Genomic DNA, 27,494 nt, shown 5'->3' on the forward strand with positions numbered 1-27,494 from the left:
GGTTTCTTTGATGAATTTAACTAGTCCTTGACTTGTTTTAAATAGATGTTTAAATAGGATCTTTCCTTTAAGTGATATAAAGCTGTTTGGTGATTTGGTTATTCTTGTTTTTATATAACAGTTGGAGCCAGGTATTGTTGAGATTTTTAAAAAACCTGTTGTATTTATATCCTGTATTTGTTTTGTGGCTTGAATTCAAGGGAGAATATTTAGATTTTCCATGTAATCTTCTATTCAAGCACCAACCAAAGCTTCATCAAGTGTTCTGTTTGATGTGCTTTCAGGCCATGAGGTTTTGTTCATGAAAAAACTTTGGCATCACAATTTTTTATACGTCAATAGGACAAGAATATTTAAAATAAGTACTGCCTTGAATATCCTAGGAATGTATTCCTGAACTTATCCTGAAAGAAAGAAACAGTAGACAATATCAAATCCTATTGAAATGAAGGACATCTTTATTACCTGCAGGCTGGAGTCCTAGGGCCCTTCCAGACAGACCCTATATCCCAGGATCTGATCCCAGGTTTCTGCTTTAAACCAGATTCTATGAGTCCCCATTGCCAGATAATCTGGGATAAACGCAAAACGGTGGTTATGACTGTGGAAGAGGCCTTAAAGGTGAACAAACAAATGACATGTTTCACATCGCAAATAGTTTGACCCTTTGAATTAAACTGCATATCAGTGTTTCCTTTTTTTTAAAAAAAACAGTTGCATTCACTTGTGCAGACCTGTGAATTAATAGGATTTGATTAAAACAGCAAGTTCCATTTGTTCTACTGGTTTATCCTAGCTGATCATGAACTGGGGGTTGAACTACCTCTTGCATTTGGTCTAGTTGCATTGCGTGTATTTATTTTTGTAGTCAGAAAACCTAGAATATAACCTGGGAATCAAATTATCTAATCTAAGCCACTAGGGAAGATATTTCCCTGTATTAATCTAGCTCCATGACATCTCACACCTACACACCTAATCCTTATATAAATCACTATATGCTACCTAAGTAGCATGTTAATAATAGAAAACAGTGGGGAGGTAGGAAAGATAGATTTTAAAAAGTGTCAGAAGTCAAACAAAAGCTGTTGGCAAGTTATTTTCACCGCATCTCTTTACTTGTATGCATTCCAACTTGGCTGGAAACTGTGTCTTAATTTCATGTCAGTGAATATTCTACGTGTATCCTGTCTAAATGATAGTATGTGAGGAGCCATCAAGCCCATCTAAAATGCCTCTTAGGAAGAGAGCTTTATCTGAGGCTGAACATGAACTGAGGTTGAACTACCTCTTGCATTTGGTCTATTTGCATTGCGTGTATTTATTTTTGTAGTCAGAAAACCTAGAATATAACCTGGGAATCAAATTATCTAATCTAAGCCACTAGGGAAGATATTTCCCTGTATTAATCTAGCTCCATGACATCTCACACTACACACCTAATCCCCATATAAATTACTATATGCTATCTAGGTAGCGTGTTAATAATAGAAAACAGTGGGGAGGAAGGAAAGATAGATTTTAAAAGGGGCGGAAGTCAAGCAAAAGTTGTTGGCAAGTTATTTTCACCGCATCTCTACTTGTATGCATTCTAACTTGGCTGTCTTGATTTCATGTCAGTGAATATTCTACGTGTATCCTGTCTAAATGATAGTATGTGAGGAACCATTAAGCCCATCTAAAATGCCTCTTAGGAAGAGAGCTTTATCTGAGGCTGAACATCTTGCCTTTGGGCAATAGTCCTGTTGATATGGAAATTACCCAGAGTGATCAGGTCAGTTATTCTGTATTGTCTCCTTCAAAGAGGATGCTTGTCTGTGTTAAGGGCTCAAGGTATGTTTCTTAGGAACATCCAAGAGGCCCTCAATTGATTACTTTATGAGAAGACTTGTCCTGCCCCACCTAAAACCACATTTTAAAAAAAACCTAGCTCTGGTGAGATCTTGAATTAGTTTCTTCTCTTTTTGTCATCATTGCTCCAACTAGAAGTCCAGTGCACAACCAACTACACCTCAGAAGTCTAATGAGACTCATAAAAGGTAATATCTGTGGCTCCTAAAATCTGTTTTTCAAGAAGCTTTTTGTTTGTACATTGGCAGCTTGCTTCACCTACTTTCTCTTTGTCTGGTCTGTATTTGCATGGGTTAGGAACAGATGATTAACCCCTTTCCTGTCGTAGTCAACTGTGAATCGCACATATGGTATTTCTGCGCCTGTGCAGGCCAGCTTTGGAGCCTTCTAGAATCTAAAGAAACATTTTGCTCCACCATGGCCCCACCCCCCCCTCCTGAGTATATAAGGCCCGTGAGCGGGGCCAGCCACCAGTTCTCTTTTTTCCACCGAAATAGTAGGCATCAGCTAGAGAACCTTCACTTTGTTAATTAGATAACGGATTTGACTTGGACTGTACTCTCTGACTATCCAGGTACTCTGGCTCCCCTGACTTCGGACTGAACCTGACATTTCTTTCGGATTGCTCCTGGATTTTTTTCTAACTTTTAAAATGGCAACCACTTCTTTTAAGAAGTGCATAAAATGCCCTAATGTCCTACCAGACATAGATGGCCATGACTTGTGTCTTGCGTGCCTCGGAGAGGTCCACCTTTCCCAGGCTTGTGCGATCTGTGCGGCCTTTACTCCGCAGATGCGGAAAAATAGGGAGTCGCGCCTCAAAGCAGCCCTCTACAAGAGGGCCCTCCTGCCCACTCCCTCCACGAGGCGGGAGCAGAGATTGCTGACTTACCTCTTGAAAAATCCAGGCCTGGCACTGCTGGTTTGAAAAAGGACAAGAAGCAGAAGGCCCAAGATAGCCATCCTGATCTGAAGGGTCGGAGCTCCACTAAAAAGGCGGGAAAGCCTTCTACCGGTGTCCAGCAGACTTCTTTACTAATGCAGAAGAATACTGGGCTTCCGCTCCTGCCGGGCGATATGGCGCCGCAGGGGTCTCCTACTCACACTGCGCAGACGTGGGTTACGGCCCCAACAGCGGAGACTGCCTCGCCATCGGCGTCACTGATGCTCCCTTCCCCAATAGGGACTGCATCCATCAAGCCCTCTGAGGCAGGCGACGCTCCTGCTCGTGAGGCGAGAGTCGGCCCGCGGCTTGTCATTCTTCCCCCGGCTCTGCTCCTCCCAACCTCGAGGGCGGTACCCTCTCGGAAGGCGGAGCTACCACCTCCCAGCTGATGGTGGCTCCTGGCAGAGGCGTGGAGAGCGCGCAGCAGCGCAGGAGGGTTTACTCTGCTGATGTCAGTGGGCAACTTGGCTGGCCCTCCTGACCCAGTCCCCGGGCCTGATCCTGCAAGGAGAGAGAGACGGGTCTATAGGCCCCGCAGATCTCGATCCCCCTCGCGCCGCAGCAGAGCATCAGGCAAACGTCGATACTGTCAGGCGTCGGGAGGCAGATCGTGGTCGAGCTCGACATTATCCTCCTCGTCATTCTCCTCCTCATCCTCCCCCCGGTCCTCTAGGAGAGCTTGTCGCTCCCGAAGGTCTTTCTCTTCTGCATCTTGTTGAGGCCAGTATGGGCCTGGGCCCTATCCTTGCCCAGGGTTTTGGCAGATGGGCCCATCGGGGCAATTCATGTATCCCCAACATCATGTCCTCCCTTGTGCCCATGCCTTGCATGGAGGCTATTCCTGGAATCTCTCAGAGAGGCCTGGGAACCTCTACTACAGTATTTCCTGCATCAGCCTCGCTGCCCCACTGGCAGCCAACCTGCCCACAAGGGCACAGGGTGTTTTGTCTTGTGTTGAACAAACCTCCTGTACTGACCAGGACCTATGTGTTGACCAAAACATATGTGCTGACCGCTCCCTTTGTGCTGAACTTACTAACTGTGAAGCTGCGCCTGTGCTGACCTCAACTCATCTCGAACTTTCCTGCACACCCCCTGTGGGTCAGGATATGTCAGCGTTCCATGAGGACCACAAGACTATTGAACTTAATGACTCTTTCTGATTCGGACTCTCCTGACTCGGCTCAGACCCCTGGTGGTGCGGAGCCCCTTGCCACCCGACTTCAATAAATTCTCCTCTTTGGTCGATAGAATGATCAAGGCCCTAGACATTCCAGCTCCTAAGCCCCTGAGCATGTAGAGGACCCCATGTTTCCTTTGGAAGAGCAGAATATTACCACCTCTACGGCTCTCCCTATGCTTTCCTACCTGCTCAAATTAGCTAAGATCCTAGACACGTCACCTGCCACAGTGCCTGCCATTCCAAAAAGAGTTGACTGAATGAACAGAATTGACTTAGCCTTGGCCAAATGGGTGATAAATCCCCCAAAGTCAAATACTGTGGTGACGGTGGTGGTAAAATCCAAGCGCCCCAAGGGAACTTTATCCTCCCCACCGGATAAGGAGGGTAAAAAGGTAGATGCTCTAGGGAAGAAGGTGCATGTGGTGGCGGGCGTCTTCATCCGCATGGCCCACTATGCCACATACATGAGCGGGTATCAGACCTTCCTATGGAATAGGATGCTCCCCTACATTGTAAAACTGCCTCTTGAGGAATGTCTCCCTAGGGCTCTACAGGCAGAAGTGGTACTCTTGTCAAAAATCCAAAAGGATTTTGCCAAGCACCTGCCGAATCAGCCGGCCATTTATTTGCGACAGGTATCTCAATCAGGAGACATGCCTGGTTGAGGTCAGCTAACCTGTTTGAGGAGGGAAAGGCCTTAGCCGAAGACTTTCCTCTCCATGAGGAGGGCCTGTTCCATCCGGAAATGGATGGAGAAACAGGAGGTGCACCAGGCTGCGAATAAATTTGGATACACATGGCAGCCTTACTATCAACAGTGCACAAGGTGGCAACCTCCACTCAACAATTATTGTAAGAATTTTAATAGCCCTTATTCAGGTTCTTTTAAGGGGAGAAGCTCATCATCATCCATATATCAGGGAAATAGGAAGAGTTATTACCCCCCTAGACCGAGGTTTCAACCTTATCAGAACAAACCCAAGCCATAAAATGCCTCTAAAAAGCATCTTTGATGCTAATGATCCCACCATCCTTAACCTTGTAGGTGGTTACTCTCCGTCAGTGGGAGATGGGTGTCCCAGGGTGTCTGGTGTCCCCATTTGTGATGTTCACTTACCAAGTTCTTCCCCCTCTGTTCCCCCTGTTTTTGGGGATAGGTTGTCTGTTTTTTTTTACCATAACTGGTTAGACATTACAACTGACAAATGGGTTCTATTGATCATCAGGCAGGGTTATGCCATTGAGTTCAGGGAACCCCCGGCAGTAGGCAAAGTTAAGGCTACCCCTTCCTCCCCAGTCCTACTGCAGGAAATAGATACGCTTCTGGGGAAGGGAGCCATCTCACCTGTTATGCCATCTATGTTCCAATGGTGTTTTTTCTCTAGGTACTTTGTAGTTAACAAGCGCAGAGGAGGCTTTCGAGCCATTCTGGATTTAAGGGACCTAAATAAATCCATTTTGCCCAAAACGTTCCGTATTCTTACTCTCGCCTCCATCCTACCTCTATTGTCCAGAGATGTATGGTTCGCCACCATTGATTTAAAAGATACTTATTTCCACTTATCAATAGTGCCACACCACCAGAGATTCCTGGCGTTTATGGTGGGAAGCAAGGCTTTCTGTTACAATGTGGTCCCATTTGGCTTGAGTACGGCCCCACGGGTGTTCACCAAGTGTATAGCAGTAGTGGTGGTCTATCTGCGCACCCAGGGCATTGTAATTTACCCTTATATAGATTATTGGTTGATTGTTTCCAAACCATACAACCAATTACAGGAACATGTCTCTGTTATTCTGTGCCTCCTTCAGCCTTTGGGGCTTGTGGTCAACATGGAGAAATCGTCCCTGCAACCATCTCACCAGATTCAGTTTATTGGAGTGCTCCTCGATTCATTTGCGCAGAGGGCATACCTTCCTGGCGACCGCTTCTCCAACCTGCAGGAACACATCAGATTGCCTCTGGAATCCTCCACATTGTTGGCCAGACATATCCAGGTTCTCCTGTGACACATGGCCTCCACCACGTCAGTGACCCCCTTCACGCGACTGAGGTTGCGTCCCCTGCAGGCGTGGTTTGGTTTAAATTTCAACCCCCTCAGGGACAACCCTTATACCAGGCTTGTTTTGCTGGAGCACATCCGCCAATCCCTATGGTGGTGGACACAACCCCAGTGGGTTTATTCGGGCCTTCCATTTCATTTTCGCAGTCCTACCATAATGGTTACAACGGATTTTTCCCTGATGGGATGGGGGGCCCATTCGCAGGGTCTCGTTGCACACGGCAGGTGGTCTCCAAGCGAGGCCATGCTCCACATAAACGTGCTAGAGCTGATGGCAGTAAAAAGAGCTCTAAAATCCTTCGAGGGCATAGTATAAGGTGGAGTCTTGCAGATCCTGACAGACAACATGACTGTCATGTACTACCTAAACAAACACAGGGGCACTCACAGCAGCTTCTGCACCTCACGATCAGCATCTGGGAGAGGTGTATCCAGAGGGGAGTCTTTCTGCTAGCTGCTCATCTTCCAGGGGAACAGAACTCCCTGGCAGATTCCCTGAGCAGGAACCCTGTGGAGCACCACGATTGGTTCTTGAACTGAGATGAGGTGTTGCGGGTTTTTCAGACCTGGGGTTACCCAGAAATAGATCTTTTTGTGACCCGCGACAACACAAAATACGACAGGTTTTGTTCAAGGACACAGCCCTCCCTGGAGGAGGGATGTCTGGGGGATGCGTTCCTCAAGGATTGGGGAGGTCCCTTGGTGTATGCTTTCCCCCCCTTCCCTCTCCTGCTGAGGGTGGTGGTGAAAGTGCAAACAGACAATGCTTATTGCATCTTGGTAACCCCGTGGTGGCCTCGCCAACCGTGGTTTGCTCCACTCCTACAACTGTTGAAAGGAGTCTTCATGAGGTTCAGGAACAGGGTGGACCTCCCGACCTCCCAACAGGTTCAAGTATTTTATCCGGATGTTCATGTTCTGAGACTGACTGTGTGGTTGGTTCGGCTAATCCGATAGGACAGGTCTCGAGTCTCTCCCATTCTGTCTTGTCTATCATCAAAGCGGCACATAGACCCTTGATGAGACGCTCATACATATTTAAATGGGCACGTTTCTGTAAATATACTAGATCAAAGGGCCAGGAGTCGGAGGTTGCTTCTATAGCACTGATTTTAGAATTCTTGGTGTCTCTTTCAGATTCTGGTCTTTCCAACTCCTCCATTAAGTGTTACCTTGTGGCCATCTCCTGGTTCAGAAGGAAGGCTGGGTTACCATCTTGTTTCTCTGATCCTACGGTCAAGACCTTCTTAAGAGGTCTAGCCAATATTAGACCACTTGTTGCGCCTATCACTCCTTCTTGGAACTTGGAGTTAGTTCATTCATTGCTGATGAAAGCTCCCTTTGAGCCTCTAGCGACGAATGATTTGGTAACACTTACCTGGAAGGTTGCCTTTCTGGTGGCCATAACTTCAGCTAGAAGGTCCAGTGAACTGTCTGCGCTCAGGGTGGATCCTCCTGATTTGAAGTTTCACAAGGATAAGGTGGTATTGCGTACAGACCTTGCGTTCCTGCCTAAAGTTTCCACTTGGTTTCACAACTCACAGGAGTTAATTCTTCCTGCATTTTTTCAGAACCCTGAGACTCTGTTAGAGAGGAGCTTGCATTTATTCGATGTTAGAAGAGCACTAGCCTTCTACGTACAGAAAACAGAAAGTTTTAGGAAATCTCCTAGATTGTTTCTTAAATGTCGTAGGGATGCTAGGGGTCTTCCAGTTTCTTCTCAGCGGTTCTCCGCTTGGATTATTTAAACTATTTGTACTTGTTATCGTTTGGCAAGAGAAGAGCTTCCTCTACAACTACATGGTCATTCAACAAGGGCTATGGCCACTTCAATGGCATTTATGAGGGGTGTTCCTCTGGATGCGGTGAGCTGCGCGGCCACTTGGGTGTCCCCAAGTACCTTTGTTTCACATTATAAGCTAGATGTTAGGTCTAGAAAGGAGGCTGAATTCGGTAGGGCAGTCTTGTTTTCGGCAGTGGCATGACACCCACCATCCATTTTTGACAGCTTGTTAGTCTACCACAGGGGTCCCCAAACTATGGCCCGGGGCCCGGATCCGGCCCCCGGGGGGAATTTATCCGGCCCTTGGCAGGGGCAGCTGAACCACTAGCAGCCTGGCTTCTGCTCCTCTCCCGCTTGGGGGCTGGAAAGGAAGAGGGAGGCGGAGGCGCGGACGCTGTGAGTGCTGGATCTGAATTTATTTATTTATTTATTACGGGTTCTTATACCCCGCCCTTCTCACCCCGGGGGGGGACGGGGACTCAGGGCGGCTTACAAAAGCAAGGCACAATTTGATGCCCTCGTCACAAGACAATCAATACAAAATTATTACAAATTCATAGTTAGCAACAATTCATACATTATACCAATAAAATCAATAAAATCAATAAAAAGCCCCATACAAACCCAAATCCTCCTCCCACATGGTCAGCGTTCACTAACTCATAGATCTCATTTTCAATTCCACTTCTTCAATCCTGCTGGTCGTATTCATCTGATTTAATTGCCAGATTGCCCGAAGGCCTGGTCCCAAAGCCACGTCTTCACCCTCCTCCTGAAGGAGAGGAGGGATGATGATGCCCTGATTTCCCCCGGGAGTGAGTTCCACAGGTGAGGGGCCACCACTGAGAAAGCCCTGCTCCTCGTCCCCACCAGCCTCACTTGTGACAGTGGTGGGGTCGAGAGCAGTGCCTCCCCATCTGATCTCAAACTCCAGGGTGGGACGTAAAGGGAGATACGTTCGGACAGATACACTGGACCGGAACTGTACAGGGTTTTGTAGGTCAAAACCAGCACCTTGAATTGTGCTCGGAACTGCACCGGCAGCCAGTGGAGCTGGCACAACAGGGGGGTGGTGTGCTCCCTGTATGTCGCTCCGGTGAGCAATCTGGCTGCCGCTCGCTGGACTAGTTGAAGTTTCCGAACCGTCTTCAAGGGCAACCCCACGTAGAGCGCGTTGCAGTAGTCTATTCGGGATGTGACAAGAGCGTGGACCACTGTGGCCAGATCAGACTTCCCAAGGTACGGGCGCAACTGGTACACAAGTTTTAATTGCGCAAAAGCTCTCCCAGCCACCGCCGAGACCTGGGGTTCCAGGCTCAGCGGTGAGTCCAGGATCACTCCCAAGCTGTGAACCTGCGTCTTCAGGGGGAGTGTAACCCCATCCAACACAGGCTGTAACCCTATACCCTGTTCGGCCTTCCGACTGACCAGTAGGACCTCTGTCTTGTCTGGATTCAATTTCAATTTGTTAGCTCTCATCCAGTCCGACACAGCAGCTAGACACCGGTTCAAGGTCTGGACAGCCTCCTTGGTGACAGGTGAAAAGGAGTGACAGATCTGGACATCATCTGCGTAGAGATAACATCTCAATCCGAAACTCCGAATGATCTCTTCCAGCGGTTTCATGTAGATGTTAAACAGCATTGGGGACAGAATTGAACCCTGTGGGACTCCACACGACAACGGTTGTGGGGCCGAACAGGTGTCACCCAGTAACACCTTCTGGGACCGTCCCTCAAGAAATGACTGGAGCCACTGCAAGGCAGTACCCCCAAGACCCATGTCCATGAGGCATCCCAGAAGGATACCGTGATCGACGGTATCAAAGGCCGCTGAGAGGTCCAGCAGAACTAACAGGGACACACTCCCCCTGTCCAGCTCCCTGCGCAGATCATCTACCAAGGCGACCAAGACTGTTTCCGTCCCATGTCCCGGTCTAAAGCCAGACTATGCCGGATCTAGATAATCAGTGTCTACCAGGAATCCCTGGAGTTGTGTTGCCACCACACGTTCCAGGACTTTGCCCAAATAGGGGAGATTGGAAACTGGCTGATAGTTGTCTAATTGAGTGGGGTCCAGTGATGGTTTCTTCAACAGCGGTTTGATAATAGCTTGTTTTAAGCTTGCTGGAATTATGCCCTCCTGTAAGGAGGCGTTAACCACCACCTTCACCCACTCCGCCAAACCCCCTCTGGCTTCTTTTATCAGCCAGGATGGACAGGGGTCTAGGATGCATGTGGTGGGTCGCACCTCTCCAAGGATCCTGTCCACATCCTCAAGCTGAACCAATTGAAATGAATCCAACAAAACCTGACAAGCAGATGCTCTCGTCACATTCTCAGAGACTGCAGGTAAAGTGGCGTCGAAATCCGACCGAATCCGCACAATTTTATCCGCGAAGAATCGAGCAAACGCTTCACAGCGAGCTCCAGAGCTGTCAGGGATCTCGCTTTTCGGCGGGTTTAACAGACCCCTGACAACTCGAAAGAGCTCAGCTGGACGATTTTTCGCAGATGCAATGTTGGCAGCAAAGGATGTTTTTTGTGCTGCCGCTATTGCCACATCGTAGGACCTTACAAAGGCATTTAGATGTGTTTGGGCTGATTTAGTCGGATTCCCGCGCCACACGCGCTCTAGCCACCTTTTCTTTTGCTTCATTGCAGCCAGCTCCTCAGTAAACCAAGAGGCCGGATTAGCTCGGTTACTCGAAAGGGGGCATTCCGGAGCGATTGTGTCAATTGCCCTAGTCATCTCGATGTTCCAATGAGAGACCAAGGCATCGACAGAGTCGCCAGTCAAGGAGGTGGGAAATTCCCCAAGAGCTGTCAGGAATCCATTTGGATCCATAAGCCTCTTGGGGCAGACCATTCTAATGGGTCCACCACCCCTGCGGAGGTTAGGAGGTACAGTAAGTCTAAACCTAATCAGGTAGTGATCGGTCCATGAAAATGGAGCGATGGTCAGCTCCTCCGCCCCGACACTATCACCCCATCCCAAATCCAGTGTGTGTCCGGCAGTATGGGTGGGACCAGATACTAATTGGGACAGGCCCATGGTTGTCATGGCGGCCATAAAGTCCTGAGCCGCTCCTGAAAGAGAGGTCTCGGCATGGACATTGAAATCTTCCAGGACCAAAAGCCGCTGGGAGATCAACGCCATGTCCGAGACCACTCCTGCTAGCTCAGGTAGGGAGACTGTCGTGCAGTGGGGTGGTCGGTACGCTAACAGAATCCCTATCATGTCCCGGTCACCTAACCTAAAGCCGGCACACTCGAATGATGATGATTGTGGGATGGGGCACCTGATCAGGGGAATACAAACCTTATAGACTACTGCCACTCCTCCTCCCCGCCCTCCGGGTCTTGGCTGGTGCTGCACAGAGTAACCTGGCGGGCATAGTTGGGAGAGATTCACCCCTCCCCCCTCGTCCAACCAGGTCTCTGTTATACATGCCAGGTCGGCTTGTTCCTCCTGGATTAGATCTCGAATAATGGAGGTTTTTGAATGGAGGGAGCGAGAAGGTAGGTAAGCTGATCAGGGCCTTCCTGACCCTCTCCAGCCCCTGGATGCTCCATCTCCGCCTGTAGAGCTCCAATGTGTCTGAGCCGTGGTGCACCATGACTGGGGCTGCAGGGCTGGCAAGCAGCAGGAGGCGCGTCTGTCTGTCTTCTCCATGCTCCTAGCCTTTGGCCACTCACCTCTTGCAACTCCTGTTGCCCCCGGAGAAGAGACCACCATCACCAGCAGCAGCCAGGCCAGTAGCAGGGCAGCAAGAGGAGAGCAGCTGAAGGCTAGGAGTGTGAAGAGAGACAGATGCGCCTCCTGCTGCCTGCCAGCGCTGCAGCCCCAGCCATGGCGCACCCTGCCTCGAACACCCTGGAGTTCTACAGACGGAGATGGAGCACCCAGGGGCGGGGGGGGGGGCAGAAAGGCCCTGATCTGCTTGCCGGCCTGCCTGCCTGCCTGCCTGCATTCCATCCTTCCTTCCCTCCTTTTGCCTTTCTTTCCCCTTTCCTTCCTTCTATCCTTCTTTCCTTCCATCCATTCTTTCTGCCTTAATCCCTTCCCTCCCTTCACCTTTCCTGGCTTTTCCATTTTTTCCTTCTTTCCTTCGGCACTTGGCCGCTCCCTCCCTCCATTCAGATTAAGCTCCTCATCCTCGCCCTCTGCAGCCACCTGTAGCAGCAGCAGGGCAAAGGGGTGACACAAAGGCCAGTATTCCATTTTCAGTATATCAGGATATCAGATGCCAAATTGGTAAAGACCCATCATTGTTTGAGCTCACAATGCTCTCTGATGTAGGTAAACCACAACTCCAAAACTCAAGTCCAATGTCCTTCAATTTACTTCAGAAGACTATTGGGTTTTGGACTTCAACTCCCACAAATCCTAACAACCAGTAGTGGGAGTGGAAGTCCAAAAAAGAATTTAAAAATCAACAACAACAATAGTCATAGAATCATAGAATCATAGATTCTATGATTCTATGACTATTGTTGTTGTTGTTGATTTTTAAATTCTTTTTTGGACTTCCACTCCCACTACTGGCTGTTAGGATTTGTGGGAGTTGAAGTCCAAAACACAAGGAGGGCCCAAGCTGGCCCATGCCTGTTTTAAAGAATAGCAATAATGTTTAATTCTATTGTAATGTTTCATATGTTTGTAGATTTAAATTGTATTGAAATGTAAGCTGCTTTGGCCCCTTCCACACAGCTGTATAAAATCCACACTAAACTGGCTTATATGGCAGTGTGGACTCTGATAAAGCAGTTCAAAGCAGATATTGTGGATTATCTGCCTTGATATTCTGGGTTATATGGCTGTTTGGAAGGGCCCTTTCAGACAGGCCCTATATCCCAGGATCTGATCCTAGGTTTTCTGTTTATCCCAGATTATCTTGCAGTGCAGACTCACATAATCCAGTTTAAAGCAGAAAAACTGGGATCAGATCCTGGGATATAGGGTGTCTGAAAGGGCCCACAGTCTCCTTGTGGAGACAAAAAGTGATGTACAAATAAACATAATAATAAAATTGTAGAACAGAAATCTGTTCCTGGTTTGAAAGTGTTATTTTCTGTGTAATTGTGCGGCACTTACTTTGAAAGTAGTAGTTCTCATCCAGAAACTTTGTGTGGCTGCCAAAAACTATCCGCCAAACTCCCATGACAAGAGGTCATGGGAGTTTGGCCAATAGGCTGATCAGTAAACATATTCATTGGGTTCCTGTTGTTATAGTAAACCTGTTACCCATGCCATGACATGCTTGAAGTCAAAATTTCATTTATTTGTACTTAGAAATAAATATTTTACAATATATAAAACAAATGTTTCACAATGTTCCTGTGTAAACTATAGTCCGGCCCTCCAACAGTCTGAGGGACAGTGAACTGCCCCCCCCCCCCCCGTGCAAAAAGTTTGAAGACCCCTGGTCTACCATATGTGCGATTCACAGTTGACTATGACAAGAAATTATAGGTTGCTTACCTGTAACCGTAGTTTCCTGAGTAGTCACCTGTGAATTCGCACATCCCTGCCCATCCTCCCCTCGAGTGTCATGCCCCGCCTTCTGGCTGCTTTGCGGCGGAAGAGAACTGGTGGCTGGCCCCGCCGGTGGGCCTTATATACTTGGGGAGGGGTGAGGGGCCATGGGGAGCAAAATGTTTCTTTACATTCTAGAAGTTTCCGAAGATGGCCTGCGCAGGCGCAGGAATACCATATGTGTGGATTCACAGGTAACTACTCAAGAAACTACGGTTACAGGTAAGCAACCTATAATTTTCCTCTTTCTCCTCTTAACTTCTTCCAAGCTTCAAACCCAAACACCTTTATTTTTAGTATAAATGGTAAAGGTTTCCCCTTGACATTAGGTCTAGTTGTGACTGGCTCTTTGGGGTGGTGCTCTAAGCCAAAGAGCCGGCGTTGTCCATAGATGCCTTTAAGGTCATTTGGCCAACATGACTGCCTGGAATGCCGTTATCTTCATGAAGAAGTGATACCTATTGATCTCACATTTGCATGTTTTCAAACTGCTGGATTGGCAGAAGCTGGGGCTATCAGTGGGAGCTCACCTTGCTCCCCGGATTCAAACCTCCAACCTTTCAGTCAGCAAGTTCAGCAGCTCAGCCACCGGCTAAAGCCCCTGGGTAAAACACCTGATAGTCCCGAATAAAACCCCTGGCTCTTTTAGTTGGTATAATTTCCCTATTCCAAAGGAACTATCCCATAATAACCAGTTTCTGATTGTTTACCTTTTATGAAAGTCTGCCATGATATTTGCTGTGAGTCATTGTGTGTTTCGTTCTTGTATTGTATGCTTTCTTCTTTAGATAGCGCTGTGCAGATTTGAGTCTAAGGTGTAGTACTTCCAAGATTTTAGAAAGTTTTATTTTCCCATCGTAATCACTGTGAATCGCACATATGGTAGTTTCTGCGCCTGAGCAGACAGCTTCGGAACCTTCTAGATAGATTTGAAAAACTTTGGCTGTTGGCCCCACCCACTCTCCCCTTGCAAGTATAAGTAGCAGGTGGGCGGCGCCACCACCTCAGTTCTTTTGATCTGCCGCTCTGTCAGCAGCTAAGGACCTTCATCGTGTGACTAGCTTCTTGGACTACCAATAATGTCTGACTGGACCTTTTATTCTTTGATGTTGTTCTCCTTTTTAATTGAAATGGCGATCTTCAGCTTTTATTTATTGATTTATTTATTTCACAGTTTTCTATACCGAGCTTCTCAACCTCATTGAGGGACTCAGCCCGGTTTCCAGCCATAAAAAACATATACACTTATTAAAATATCATATATCACAATTACAAAAACAACTTTAAAAACACTATATATAAAACTACAGTGGTCAGTCGTCCTATTAAGATGGATCTACATCAACTTCCATCCAGGGTCCTATGGTGTTGTCTCATTCATCGAAGGCCTGACTCCACAGCCACGTCTTCGCCCGTTTCCTAAATGTTAGGATGGATGGGGCGGTTCTGGCCTCCAGAGGGAGAGAGTTCCAGAGACGCGGGGCCACCACTGAGAAGGCCTTGTCCCTCGTCCCCACCAGGCGCGCTTGCGAGGCTGGTGGGACCGAGAGCAGGGCCCCTCCAGATGATCTTAATAATCTTGATGGTTCGTAGGGGAGAATACGTTCGGAGAGGTAAACAGGGCCGGAGTCGTTTAGGGCTTTATAGGTCAACACCAGCACTTTGAATTGTGCTCGGAAGCTAATTGGCAGCCAGTGGAGTTGGCGTAACAGCGGAGTGGTGTGCTCCCTGTACCCAGCCCCCGTTAGTAATCTGGCTGCCGCGCGTTGGACTTGCTGCAGCTTCCGGGCAGTCTTCAAAGGCAACCCCACGTAGAGAGCGTTGCTGTAGTCTAAGCGGGATGTAACCAAAGCGTGTACTACCGTGGCCAAGTCAGCCCTCCCAAGGTACGGACGCAGCTGGCGCACAAGTTTTAATTGTGCGAATGCTCCCCTGACCACCGCTGAGACCTGGGGTTCCAGGCTCAGCGATGAATCCAGGAGAACTCCCAGACTGCGTACCTGAGCTTTCAGGGGGAGTGTGACCCCGTCCAGCACAGGCTGTAACCCCGTACCCTGTTCGGTCTTACGGCTGACCAGGAGTACCTCTGTCTTGTCTGGATTTAGTTTCAATCTGTTGTCCCTCATCCAGTCCGAGACAGCGGCCAAGCACCGGTTCATGACCTGAACAGCCTCCTTAGTGGTAGGTGGAAAAGAGTGATAGAGTTGGACATCATCTGTGTACAGATGACATCGCACCCCAAAACTCCAGATGATCTCTCCCAACGGCTTCATGTATATGTTAAACAACATAGGGGACAGTATTGAGCCCTGCGGGACTCCACAGTGCAACGGCCGAGGAGTCGAGCAGGAGTCTCCTAGTGACACCTTCTGGGAGCGACCCTCGAGAAAGGACCGGAGCCACTGCAAGGCAGTACCCCCAAGACCCATTCCCGCGAGGCGTCCCAGAAGGATACCGTGGTCGACGGTATCGAAGGCCGAAGAGAGGTCCAGCAGAACCAACAGGGACACACTCCCCCTGTCCAGTTGCCGGCACAGATCATCAACTAAGGCGACCAAGGCTGTCTCAGTACCATGTCCCGGCCTAAAGCCAGATAGTCTGTGTCCACCAGGAATTCCTGGAGTTGCGAGGCCACCACACGTTCCAGGACTTTGCCCAAGTAGGGGAGATTGGAGACTGGCCGAAAGTTGACGAATTGAGTGGGGTCTAGTGATGGTTTTTTCAACAGCGGTTTGATGACAGCTTGTTTTAAGCTGGCTGGAATCTTGCCTTCCCGCAGGGAGGCATTAACCACCACCTTTACCCACTCTGCCAAACCCCCTCTGGCTTCTTTTACCAGCCAGGAAGGGCAGGGGTCTAGGATGCATGTGGTAGGTCTCACCTCTCCCAGAACCCTGATGACCTCATCGAGTTGAACAGATTGAAACAAATCCAGCAAAATTGGACAAGCAGATGCTTGAGTTACATCCTCAGAGACTGCAGTTAATGTGGTGACAAAGCCCGCACGGATCAAAGCAACTTTGTCTGCAAAGAACTGAGCAAATGCTTCATAGCGCACTGCTGAGTCGTCAGGGGACCCACTCGAGGTGGGATTCAACAACCCTCTGACTACTCGGAACAGCTCTGCCGGACGGTTCCTTGCGGACGCAATATTGGTCGAGTAGAAAGCATTTTGCGCGGCCTCTATTTCCGCGCAATACGCCCTTAGATAAAGGCGTAGATGTGTTCGGTTTGGCTCGCTGGGCTCTTTCCTCCACACGCTCTCTAGCCATCTCTTTGTTTGCTTTAGCTCCAATAGCTCCTCGTTGAACCAAGGGGCAGGTTTCGCTCGGCAACTTAAGAGAGGGCGCTCCGGAGCAATTGTGTCTTATTGCCCTAGTCAGCTCCCTATTCCAGTGAGCGACCAGGGCATCGACAGAATCACCATCCAAGGCAGCGGAAACATCCCCAAGAGCCATCAGGAGTCCTTCTGGATCCATAAGCCTCCTGGGGCGGACCATCTTAATGGGTCCACCACCCCTGCGGAGGTTAGAAGTTGCAACGAGTCTAAACCTGATCAGTTGGTGGTCGGTCCATGGCAAAGGAGAGATTGACAGCTCCTCCACACCGCCACCTTCTTCCCAGCAATGACAGAAGACCAGGTCAAGTGTGTGTCCAGCACAGTGGGTGGGGCCAGATACTAGTTGGGACAGCCCCATAGTTGCCATGGTGGCCATGAAGTCCTGAGCCGCTCCTGAAAGAGTGGACTCCACATGTACATTGAAGTCCCCCAGCACTACAAGCCGCTGGGACTCCAATGCCAGGCCTGAGACCAACTCTGCAAGCTCAGGTAGGGCAGTTGAGGTGCAGGCGGGTGGTCGGTACACCAACAACAGCCCTATTCTGTCCTGGTCTCCTAGTCTCAGGTAGACACATTCAAACAAGGTCGACTGTAAGGCTGGGCCTCTGATCAAGGAGATGGAATCTTTATATTTTAAATGCTGTGCTTTGTGCTAAGCTAGCTATTCGGTTAATGATGTCCATACTCGTGTCTTCTCTGCTTGGGGGAGGGACATTTGTCCACAATCTTGTTCTATCTATGTCTTTTATGCCAAAAAGAAACAAACAAACCGATTTTCCACCTAAATCAGCCCTCTATGAGCGCGCGCCGGCTACTTCCCCCCCAAGCCAACGGTTTTGTGGGTGCCATTATTCCTTCAGGGAAAAAGGACTTACTATTAATGGCCGCTGGCTCGAAAGCGCCATTGGTGCAAAAGAAATTTGCATGAAAGGAAAGGCCAGGAGGGCTTAGCCTCAGGACAGCCCTTGCGGAAGCAATGGTGCACTGGAGCTGCACTGGAGTTGACTGAGAGCTGGAGAGTCGACTGCCTTGTGCTGCCGGCAGTATCTCCTCCTTTTGGGCAGGGAGTTGGTTCCCCAAGCCCAAGTTTATCAGAGATGCATGCCGCCCTCTTAATTAAGCCCAACCACCATGTGGCATCTTGGCAAGGGACTGTGAGATGGCCTGTTTCTCCAATGCTGAGGATGTTACTGACGCCGTCTTTGACAGGACAAGCATGGGGACGGCGCGGGATTGACCTCGCTCGCTAACATAGCTGTGAAGTTTTAAGAGCTCTTCGCACCCTCCATTGCGTAGCTGATACCGTGTCTTTCCTCCTAATCCTGCTTGCGGGCAGGTGGCTCTGCAATGGCAGTGCCTGTTTTTTGACCTTCGGGTCCCCAAATGCACGAAAAAGAATATCAAGGGAGGCTAAGCCCAGGGACTTCCGGTGGACATGGCGACGGGATAGCCTCATCGAGAGGGAGCTCCCGACGAGGACCTGTGTTGTGGTGGCTGGGTTGAGCTGAATGCTCCCCCCTTTGCCGGATTGAGTTTGCAAAGGTGTCGCGAATCCCAGAGTGGGCTTGAGACCCCAGAGATCTCTCCCCCCTCAAGGAGGAGAGGTCGGGAGGGTTTGAGCAGCACAGGGGAAAGCGAGCCACCCCACAAGGATCGAGCCGCAAGGCTTGTTTAACTGCCGCCAATCCATTCACAAATTGAAGAAGAAAGAAGAATTAAGAAACCCCAGTTTGGGGAGAGACACAAGAAAGACCCCATCTTCAGGTAATGGGAACTTGTTCCCGAATTTTAAAGAAGAAAAAGCTAAGCTAGAAATAGCTGGGGAGAATATGGAAAGATAAAGAACTAAAGAAGAAGTTATAGAAATTAACAAAGAAGAGATTGCATTAACTGGCTTTCCGATAGATAAATTAAGGAATTAAAGGAGCAGAGTGACTGAATCAAGATCTATTTAAGATTAAATACGATTAAATACGATATTCTGGCAACTGGGACAATTTGAATGAATTCTTAAATTAGTAAATAGTGAGCGGGGCCGCTCTATTTAACTTAAATTAATTCTAAATTTAATTTAAAGTACAAGAAGACGGGATATCTCCCCCCATCACCCCCCCCCTGTTGGGGAAGCAAAGGGGAAAAGCGATAGTGTGCCCGACCTTGACGCCATAATTGTTGTGTCTAGCTCCAACCTTCTTCATAAACAAGCAGGCTGAGTGGAGGAGAAGGAAGTGACGAAACGGAAGGCTGATTGCAGGGACGAACGAGAAACCGGAAGAAACAAAGAAAGGAAGGAAGGGCGGAAGTGACGGAAGTGACGGGGCGGAAGGAGGGCAGACGCCATTTTGGAAACCATAGAGAAAGTCTAATACAGAGCGGCCAGAAATAAAATTGAGAATAAATCTGTAATAAAGGGATTTTCTGAAACAAATTTTGATAAACCTGGAAAAGAAGAGGAGCAGGGGACTGGAGGAGACAGAGCAAGGATGAGAAGCAGACGATACAAGAAGTAGACGACGACGGCGGTGACGTGGAAGAGAAGTAGACAAAGGGCGAGGGGCATCAAAGACGAGGACGAGAAGCAGACGAATTTTGATCAATCGAGGACGAGAAGTAGATGAGTAATAAAGGATAAAGTAGAGGGGAGAAGCAGAAGAAGAAAGTAGACTTTCTCCTTTTTTTAGGGAGAAGGGATCCGAGATGACAACTCAAGGAAAACCAGAGTCCCGGAGGGGATCTTTGGACATAAACCCAAAAATGGACAATCTACTAAAAGAAATAAAAAAGATATCAGAAAAACAAGATGCATTGAAGGTGGAATTGAAGGAGAAGGTCAAGACTAAGCATGAGGAATATTATAAGAAACAAGAGGGAATTATCACGAAGATGACAGAGGAATTTAAGGCAATGAAAACTGAAATAAAAGAAGAATTTGGCCAGATCAAAAAAGATATATCACAATTACATGGGGAAGTGAATGAATTAAAAGTTTTTAAAGAGAAAATTGAGGGAACTCAATCAGAAATGGCGCAGAAGATAAAAGGACTGGACAAACAAAGAGAGAAAATGGAACTAGAACAAGAGAGACTACTGCAAATGCAAATGGATTTCCAATTAAGACTTAGAAATATAGCGGAGGAGGAGAAAGAAGATATAAGACAAATGGTAATTAAAATGCTGGCAAGTTGTTTGGAGTGTGAGGAAGATGAATTGGAACAAGAGGTGGATCAAATTTACAGGATTTCATCATTCTACTCCAGGAGAAATAAGACGGATAGGGATGTGATTGTGAAGTTTACAAGAAAGAAGGTACGGGATGACATCTTGTATAATAGCAATAGAAACCCAATCCGTTATAAAGGAAAGAAAGTTGTGGTCTTGAAGGAATTTCCGCAGATGACTTTAGCAAGAAGGAGAAAATATTTTTTCCTAACAGAGGAGCTGAAAAAAGAGGGAGATAAGATTCAGGTGGGAAAGAAGAGAAGGAATAATGGTGACCTATAATGAAGAAAGACTTTGGTTGACATCTGAACATAAGGCAAAGGTATTTTATGATAAACTTATGAGTCAAAAGGAGGGAGAAGAAGAGATGGGAGAAGGGGGGGAAGAAGAAGAAGAAGAAGAAGAAGACGAAGGAGCTGAAGAAAGAAGATTATCCACCCCCAGAAAAGGAATTGAAGCTAAAAAAGCAAGATATAAATCACCAAAGGATTATAGTTACTTCTCGAAAGATCCAAAACCACAGAGAATGACACCACGAAAAAAAGAAGGAAAAGAAGGACAGAGTATGGAACAACCAACAACTGGAACAGCGGAAACAGCTTCAGGCGACATAGGACTGGGATTAGATCAGAATGAATAACAAGATGGAGCGACAAATAAAATGTTTTTCTAACAATATTAATGGATTGAACTCCCCCCAAAAACGTAAGAAAGTCTGGAATAGTTTGAAGAAATCTAGTTATGACGTAATAGCTCTCCAGGAGACGCACATCTGCGATAGACATATAGCACACCTACCGAACAAAAAATTAGGAAAAGAATATCATTCGTCATACGAGAAAAAGAAGAGAGGAGTAGTTACATATGTAAAGGAAACAATAGAATCAGAATTGGCTTTTAGAGATTTAGAAGGAAGATGTGTTGCAGTAAAGATGATAATTGGAGATTCTAAAATTTTGATTTGTAACATCTACGCGCCTAATGGTCCAAAGATAAAATTTGCTGAATTTTTAAATGTTAAACTGAAAGAAGTGGAATTTGATGAATTGATTCTGGTAGGAGATTTTAATGGGGTATTGGACTCCCAAATGGACAAAAGTTTGAAGACTAGAAAGTCTAAGGAAGGCAAACTTCCACAAAAATTTAGACCTTCAGAAAGAATTTGATTTAGAAGATATATGGAGAAACAGAAATAAAGATAAAAAAAGACTATACCTTCTTCTCGAATAGACATCAATCTTGGTCGAGGATAGACATGGCTTGGATAACTAGGAATGTCTCCGCAAAAGTCAAGGAGATCAATATATTACCATGAGATCTGTCTGATAAAAACAGAAGAAGATAAAGAATACTACAATAAAATAATTCAAGACTTTTTGCAAATAAACAAATTGGATGAAATGGAGCCACGAGTGGTGTGGGATGCATTTAAAGCAGTTCTGAGAGGACACTTTATACAACAAGGATCAAGGAAGAATAGAGAAAGGAATAAAAGAATAAAGGAATTGGCAGCAGAAATAGCAGCCAAGGAAATGGAATCAAAACGAAAACCATCGAAAAGAATAGAGAGACAACTGTTGGCACTAAAACAAGAGAAAAACTATGTGGAGTTAGAACTCCAGTCAAGACAAATGAAATTTTTAAAACAACAGACTTTTGAAAATGCGAATAAACCTGGTAAATGGTTAGCAAATCAAATCCGGAAAAAAAGACAAATAAATTATATATCTAAAATAACAACTGCAGACAAAGACTTGAGGACGGATAAAGAAATCATAGAGGAGTTCAGGAGATTTTATACTCAATTATATACAAAAGACAATATAATGAAAGAAGACATTATGGAGTACATAGGCCAAATGAAGCTAGATAAAATAACGGATGAAGATAGAGAAGCATTGAATAAAGAGATATCTGAGGAAGAAATTGAAAAAGCAATTAATAAAATGGATGCAGATAAGGCCCCTGGACCTGATGGGTTTACGGCGGGATTTTATAAATCCTTCAAACAACAATTATTACCAACACTTAAAGTTATTGTAAATGAAGCGATGAAATATCAGAAGGTACCAGATTCTTGGAAGGAAGCGGAGATCACAGTGATACACAAAGAAGGCTCCCCGGAAACGGATATTAAAAATTATAGGCCAATTTCCCTCTTAAACACGGATTATAAAATATTTGCAAACATCATGGCCACAAGATTAAAACTATTCTTAAACAAATGGATTGGAGAAGAGCAAACAGGTTTTCTGCCAAATAGACATATGAAAGAAAACATACGCAACGTTCTAGATCTTTTGGAATATTATGAGATGAACCATCAAAAAGAATTCGCTATTCTATCAATAGATGCAGAGAAAGCTTTTGATAATTTGAATTGGGATTTCTTCAAGATACTAATACAAGAATTGGACATGGGGAAAAAATTTAATAATGCTATTAATGCGATCTACGAATTTCAAAAAGTTAAAGTGAAAATAAATGGTCAAATGACACAAGAATTTGAAATAGCAAAGGGTACCAGGCAAGGGTGCCCATTATCCCCATTGATTTTCATAATGGCAGTGGAGATCCTAATGAAGAAAATTAGAGAAGATGAAAAGATAAAAGGAGCGAAAATTGGAAAATTTGAATACAAGATACGAGCGTTTGCAGATGATTTATTAGGAACAATTGAGGATCCGGAGAAAAACTTACAAAATTGGATAACTAAAATAGAACAATTCGGAAAAGTGGCAGGTTTTAAAATGAATATGAAGAAAACAAAGCTCCTATTTAAGAATGTGGAAAAGGAGAAACAAGTAAAGATACAACAACAAGTGGGGATAGAGAGTGTTAAGAAAATTAGATACCTCGGAGTCTGGATTACAGCGAGAAATGGTCAACTTCTGAAGAATAATTACGAAATAGTTTGGAAGAAAATTCAAAAAGATCTACTAAAATGGAATTCTTTAAACCTATCACTTCTTGGCCGGATATCTTTAATAAAGATGAATGTTCTACCAAAACTTATATTTCTATTTCAAAATATTCTGATAATAAGAAATCAAACCCTATTCAAAAAATGGAAGAAGGATTTATTGAAATTTGTCTGGAAAGGAAAAAGGCCAAGAATAAACTATATAAATCTGATAGATAAAAAATCTAGAGGAGGGTTGGGGTTTCCTGATTTGAAGACTTATCATGAGGCATGTGCTCTGTCATGGATAAGAGACTGGATGACGTTAGACAAAGAAAAGTGTTTAAATTTAGAAGGTCATGACCTGAGAGTAGGATGGCACGCATATGTTTGGTATAATAGAGAACTAAAAGAAAAAAACTTTGGTAATCATTTTGTGCGAGCCTCCCTACTGAGGACATGGATGAGGTATAAAGCTCTCTTTTACAAAAACACATCATTGTGGGTCTCAGCAATGGAGGCACATCAAAGAAGATTGTTAGGATGGAGGGTTTGGCCAAGATATAAGGACATCTTGGTAAAAGGGAAAATGGAGATTAAATCTTTTGAACAACTCAAGAACTCTTATGGCAATATAACTTGGTTACATTATTTACAAATTAAAGAATATTTCAAACAAGATCAAAAAATTGGTTTTGACTGGGAAGAAAACACATGGGATAAAGTATTAAAAATACAAAAGAAAACAGTGACAATACTCTATAATAAATTGGTCCAATGGCAAACGGAAACTGAACAGGTGAAAACATGTATGATTAAGTGGGCCGAAAATTTAAGATGACCCATCCAGTTTAGAGAATGGGAGCAAATATGGAACAAAAAGTTGAAATATACATATGCCATGGACCTGAAAGAAAATTGGTATAAAATGTTTTATAGATGGTATTTGACACCGAATAAACTTAGTCATATGTATCAAAATATCTCAGATAAATGTTGGAAATGTGGGGAACAAACAGGCACATTCTACCATATGTGGTGGACCTGTAAGGATACAACTAAGTTTTGGGCCTCTGTCCATGAGGAAACACAAAAGATGTTGAAGAAGAGGTTCAAAAAGAAACCTGAGTATTATTTATTGGGATTTACAGATTTGGATTTTAAACTGGATGAGAATGAAGACAAATTATTTACATACTACACTACAGCGGCAAGGATTGTTTTTGCCAAATATTGGAAGAATGACCAAACACCGACCATTGAAGAATGGTTGGAGAAAGTTAAAGAAATAAGAGATATGGATGAACTAACTTTTTTGATGAGAAGAAATACTGGAAAATCGCTAAAGAGAACAGACTGGACCTTTTTCTATGACTACGAAAAGAAACTTAAAGATAAAAGTTTTAGAGGACAAGAATAGATAAGTAAGTTGGAGAAGTAGAGTGAGAAGATCCTGAGGTTGGAGTGGAAGTCATTTTAGATTAGTTTAGGTGTTTTTTTGTTTTTTTGTGTTTTTGTTCTACCCTTCCTTCTTTTCTATCCTCTTGTTATTGTTCCCCCTCTTTCCCTGTGTTGATTTATAAAATGTTTAATAAAAATTATTTGAAAAAAAAAAAAAGGGAGGCTAAGCCCAGGATCGCCAGTGCAATGGCGAGGGTGCTCTGTAGCTTGTTCCCTGAGAAGGCGGGAACTTTTGCTTCCTCGATGCAGCTGGCGGCAGCCCCTGCTTTGGGGCAAGGCCATGGCTTTCTGAGCCCAATGTTGCTCGGCATGCAACCTACCTTTGTGGCTGGACTTTAGCCACCACAGGATATGGATCATTTACGCTAATGTTGCTGGAGATGCAACTTACCTTTGTGGCCGAGCTTCAGCCGTCACAGGATATTCTGGTAAGGGCCCATGGGTCAATGGCTGCTCCGCCAGCGCTGACTCTGCCTACACTGCCCTTCCTAAGCTTCTTGATGCCAGAGAGATGAGAGGAACGAGCGGATGGTGTGATGCCAGTCCCTCCTCCACCTGTATGCCCGACGCCAATGGGCTCAGGGACTATTTCGCCCCATTGGTGCGCGTGTGCGCCATTGTGCAGCCAGCGCCGAGCGCCTCAGCACTGACACAAATCCTGGTCCTCATCGAGTAATAAATCTTATTTTACATTTGAAAACCACGCTTTATGAGTGGGCCCTTCTCTCCCCCCCCCCCCCCCCGCCAATCTAGTTGTGCCATTGGCACTGTTTAGGGTTGCACTTTAGGTGCTGGCCCTGCTCCCACCATCGGGGCTGTCTCTTCCACTGGCTCTAGCCTGGAGGTGTTCCAGGAGCCATCAGTGCATTGCCCACCCTAGTGCACTCGGCATCGGGGGGATGTTTTTCATGCGGGTTCCGGCCTTGAGGTGCACCTGGCGCCATCAGCATGCTCATGCTTCCCGACATTGGCACTGTTCCCGATCATCCTCTGGGAGAGGATCACAATCTTGCTCATCTTCACAGTTCTCCGCCTCCTTGGCAGGGAGGTCTCGGAGGAGAGGTCATCCATGTGCACGCTGATTACGCTCCTCCTCTCGTTGGAGAGGATATGTAGCCTGCCATCCAGGTATCCAAGCTGCCCCTTGGATCCTGGTCCTTAACTCCTTGGGGCATTATTTGTATTTTGGGCCGTCAGCCTCCCCCCTCCTCCCAGCAGTGCCTATTCAGAGCATGGGCTTTCTGCCTGCGTTTTTTCCCCTCCCTCCCATCTCGGCACAGGGACCGGGACCGTGCTTGGTAAGGTTGGCGCCCTCTACTGTATGAAGACATGCTACAAAGGCTGTGTTACAACCACCCCATGAGGCACAGCCTCGGTTGACTCAGCAGCCGGACCCTTCATTGCAGATTCACCAAACGGTTACAGTATTTTCTGTTGGTCATGGGAGTTCTGTGTGCAAGGTTTGGTTCAATTCCATTGTTGGTGGAGTTCAGAATGCTTTTGACTGTAGGTGAGCTATAAATCCCAGCAACTATAACTCCCAAATGACAAAATCAACCCCATCAGTATTCAAATTTGGGCATATCAGGTATTTGTGCCAAATTTGGTCCAGTGAATGAAAATACATTCTGAAACTGGATATTTACATTCTGATTCTATTTGAATGTAGTCTTCTGATCCTAAGATTAGGATTGGTGGTCATGCTTAAAGGGCTATACTGTTTTCTCTAAACCTTCTCTAAGTAGAAGGGACAGATCATTGGGTTAAACCCAACTGCTAGCCTTAACTAGAGGGAGCTGCTTGATGTACTTCCTGAGTCTGATCAAGTTTGTCACCTGTCAGAGGACTAAAAAGTCCTTCCTCATGCATTGGCAAGTCCTCAGCTAAGGATTGTCTCTCTTCAGACACCTCAGAAGGCAAAAAGGGGCATCTTCCACAGGAATCGGTGGTCTGGGGATAGGAAGGTTCAAGACTCTAATCTGGCCATCAGTGAAACAAACATATGTATTCTCTTTTTTCACCTGTCCTTAAAAAAGGCATGTTCAAATGTTATTACTGCTGAATATATTATACTTAATGCTATTAACAGCACCTAACCTTCCAGTGATGTCACATGACGTCCCCAGGCTGTTGATTTTGCCCATGACATCTCAGTCTCAACCAGGCAAATCTCACTCTTGACCAGACAATACTGTCACATAAATTACATCCAACTGCTAAGTCAGCTGCTCTGTTTCCAATACCCCAGAAAGTGAACAGATGTATGGGAATTCTTCTTCAACTTACATTTTTCTGTCCTACACTGATTTATTTCTGTAAACAATTAGTCTAGCTGTTTGCCAAAGTGGGGCCATACAGTGTTTTCTGTATTTCCAGTTTTATAGCATTGCACACCATGCCTGGCCTCATGCACAGAGGACAAATTATTGAAAGCTACAAACAGTGTGGTCACTGTTGCCCATTTTTTGTTCTAAACTTATTTGTGCTACCTCTATTTTATCAGTTTTATACTTGTTTTATTTATGCAATACTTTGACACAAAGCAGATATAGTTCTATATAGCCACAAGACAGCTAGTGCCCAGGGTGCCACAAGAAGCTGCAAAGCTTGAAACCACTTTGGGAAGCACACAGCTCCTGTTAAGGACTAGAAAGATGATGTTATTCAGTTGTTTCTCTTTCAGGCCTGCCGAAGCAACAACCAACAGCCTGACGCATATGGTCCTCAACCTACCCCGTCTATTGGAGGCCCTCCAATGTAGCAAACTGTAGGTCTCACTCCATCGCAAAGGCGAAGGCGCTCTCTTCAGGGAGGCAGAACCTCAAATTCTTGCATTTCTCCTTTTAGAGTTCAATGGCTATGGAGGTATGGTTTCAGCTGAATATAGGGGCAATACAAGTGATTCCTCCCATTTTAATGTCCCCAAGAAAGACGAAGGGCTTCACCCACCATAGATTTCAGGGAGGTAAAATTGACACATCCAACCCTGCAGGTCCTGAATGGCAACTCCCTCCATCGTCTGCCCCTCTGTTTGGGTAGTACCCTATGCCATAGGTTTCTTTCTCCATAGTAGAACACCACGCCTTCTGTTTTGATGTGTTTAGTTTTGGCTTGGCAACTCTCCCACTGGTTTCTATAAATTACATGGCCGCTATTGCAGCCCACTTTACACCTTGAGCCTCATGTCATAACAGTCTATCCTTGCATCAGC

General features: G+C 46.0%; 1 protein-coding gene across 3 annotated transcripts in view; it reads left to right on the plus strand.

Annotated features, from left to right (window-relative positions):
* The window catches only part of LOC137095532 (protein argonaute-3-like), a 255,766-nt gene that overhangs the window by 14,355 nt on the left and 213,917 nt on the right, over nucleotides 1-27,494 (plus strand). The gene's annotated exons all lie outside the window — the stretch shown is intronic.

Source organism: Anolis sagrei, chromosome Y (genome assembly GCF_037176765.1).
Source record: "Anolis sagrei isolate rAnoSag1 chromosome Y, rAnoSag1.mat, whole genome shotgun sequence".
NCBI classification, from domain to species: domain Eukaryota; kingdom Metazoa; phylum Chordata; class Lepidosauria; order Squamata; family Dactyloidae; genus Anolis; species Anolis sagrei.